A 3,089-nucleotide genomic window follows, 5' to 3' on the forward strand; every position below is an offset into this window, starting at 1 on the left:
ACAGCATAGTGTTGTGAACACTCACAGTGCACAAACTTGGGCTGGCACATGCCCTAGGGTCTGAAAGAGATGTTAACAAAAAGAGCTTCCCCCTGTCTTGTCCAGGCTTCCTCAATATAACCTTTTCCTGTAGTATCTGCCTAGAAAGGCAGTGCAACCTACTGTCTTGTTTATGCTAAGTGGATTTTGCGACACTGCTCGTTCTTCTTGATTTGAGTACAAACTTTCATCCGTTCCTGTTTTATTTGCTTTGTGAGCCTCTCTCTTTTGCTGAGACTTCTGTCTTCATTTTTTCTGTTCTTTCAGGAGCAAATGTTGTTTTCTTTTCCTTTTTTTTTTTTAATATATTTTTTATACCCTCCAGTTTTCTTTGGTCTGAATCACCAATCACATATCTGGTTCCATGGCATGGCTTTTATTTTAGACACAATTCAGGAGAAGATCATGGGTGGTACTACAAATGCTGTGTGTGGTCTTTTGCTTATTCTCTAGGTGAGTCTAATATATTTTCATTGATGAGTAAATTCATATAACATTTTAAATGCTTACCATGTAAAAGAAAGCATGCTAAGGTTTTGGTGACAAGAAATAGGGAACATAGAAATTACAGACTCTGTTTGGGGTAAGAGGGTGACTGTACCATCAACTATCAATTCCCTTCAGGTACATAAAATTAAATATCACTGTCTGCCTCCTTATAAAATCAATATGTGGCTATATATGGTGTATGTAGCTTCAGATACAGTAAGTCATTCTCTTTTGAAAAATCTTTTTTTGTATTTTTTTCTTTTTCTTTTTTATTTGACAGATAGAGTTAGACAATGAGAGAGAGAGGGAGAGAAAGGTCTTCCTTCTGTTAGTTCACTCCCCAAAATGGTCTCTATGGCCGGCGCTGTGCCGATCCAAAGCCAGGAGCCAGGTGCTTCCTCCTGGTCTCCCACACAGGTGCAGGCGCCCAAGCACTTGGGTCATCCTCTACTGTCTTTCCGGCCACAGCAGAGAGCTGGACTGGAAGAGGAGCAGCTGGGACTAGAACCCAGTGCCCACATGGGATGCCGGTGCCGCAGCTGGAGGATTAGCCAAGTGAGCCACGGTGCTGGCCCCAAAAAAATCTCTTTTGAATAAACAAAAATGGAATATGAATTTACAGCTAGGGGAGAAACCTATCTTGGAAAGATCCATCGAAGTGGCCTAGAATGAGGGATGTTGGTAAAGACACAGATGAGAAGATGACACTAAAGTAAGAAAACCCCCAGACGGAGACAACCCAGGGTTGGTGTTTCTAAAGCTATCAAGAGGGCATGGGAGATGAAACAGAAACACATCCACAAACTTGCGGACCTCTAGTGTTAAGTAAATACAGTTTCTTAGTGGACAAGCAGCTATTTTTCGATTAGAAAGAAACAGGAAATACATAGCGGTTTGTTCATTTATAGCATTAACTAGTAAAGAAGTGATAAAAGTCAGAAAGATAACAATGTGTCCATGTTGAGAATGGACCTAAGCCAGTTTGGTCTTCACAACTAGGAGTTCTTTTTAGAACTGGTAGTGTCCAAAGAGTTAGTTGCAATTTGCAGGAAGGTATTTCTTTCCTTACAAATTTGTGACCAGGTTATAATGAAACTCCAATTGAAATCTTCCACACATACAGAATTTACTATTAACGAGGCACCAAATACTCTAGAACCTATTTGGTAATCTTGGATCCCAATTCAGGACACTCAGTATCATGCTTTTCATGAAAGTGCCATTGGACACAGGTTGATAACACTCTGGAGGCAAAATTCAGTTCTTCTAGGGCTGCCACTGTGCAAAAAGTTTCCTCCAAATCCATGCCCTGGGTCCTGTTTTGGCTGCTTTTTAAAAAGGCAGAGAAAGGGACTCCCACTTAAAATGGAGTGGTTTATGGCAGCTTCACACTCCCACTTGAGCACAACTGAGAAAAGCTAGACAAATTAAACAAAACATAACAAAACAAAACATCTGTTTCAAAACCTCCGAGAGCTGCAAAAGCAATGAGGACTAGATGAGCCAGGATTCCAGCTGGGAACATCCCAGAGGGGTGAGCTCAGGATCTGCTGCAGCTTTTTCCCAGGGGCATCTGCCAGTTCTGGGTGTGGTCAAGAACCTGAGCAGCCTGACTTGGCTCGGATACAAGGGAGCCTGCTGGGGGCGGGGCAAACAGCAGACGCCATGGCACCTCCGCAGTCCTGAGCGACAACCCTGGTCATGTGAATGCGACAAAAGGCTAAGTTTTCCTTGAAGGCTTTTGCTAAGTTCTGAAGGTGGGAGTAGGAGACTTAGAGAGTCAACTGCAAAATCTTTGAAAAGCTGAGTAGAGTTTCCCTTAAGTCTGCAGTCCCAAGGAGACATGGAACTGCTGGGGTGGCCGGGAGGGACTCTGGTTAAGAGGCCTCGGGTGGTGGTGAGCTGACCTGTCTGCGGCCGCCTTTACCCTGGCAACCTTCCCAGTTCTGGGAGTGGTCACAGCTGAGCTTCCCACTTGGCCCAACAGAGGGATACTGCTGGGGACCGGAAACCAAAACTTCTGGATTTTATGCAAGGCTCGAATGACAAAACTGAAGCCTCAAGGGCCTCAATATGCATCTGGTATCCTCTCAAGAAAGTTTGCAAAATGCTAAAGTTGCAAAGTTGTAAAAATAATAATATAATAATAATAATAATAAACAACTACCTTTGAAAGGAAGAGTGGAATTTTCCTTATTCTGAGACACTGAGAAGTCAAGGACCTACTGAGAGCTGGAGAACTTTCAGGCTTTCCCTTGCAAGATGGTTCCATTCTAGGATCAGGAAGGAAACCCAAGGTACACCCTGCCCAGGCACAGGTTTGGGAAAGGTATGTCCTCCAACCCTAACCTGTGGGTCCGGCAGAGGAAGGTTCTACCCTCTTCTGGTGGAAGATAGCATCATCTAGACCATCTCTAAGTTTTTCTTCAAGATACCCAGCTTTGGACTAAATCTGAAGGCCGCTGGGGTTGGAAGACTCTCATTCCTATCCCACAGCAGTGGCGTATGTCTCTGTGCTCTTTTTAGCCAGTCTGTATGTTAAACACCATAATTTCCTTAAT

This window comes from Oryctolagus cuniculus, chromosome 6, assembly GCF_051225735.1.
Source record: "Oryctolagus cuniculus isolate XC-2025 breed Fujian yellow rabbit chromosome 6, ASM5122573v1, whole genome shotgun sequence".
In the NCBI taxonomy this organism is placed as follows: Eukaryota; Metazoa; Chordata; class Mammalia; order Lagomorpha; family Leporidae; genus Oryctolagus; species Oryctolagus cuniculus.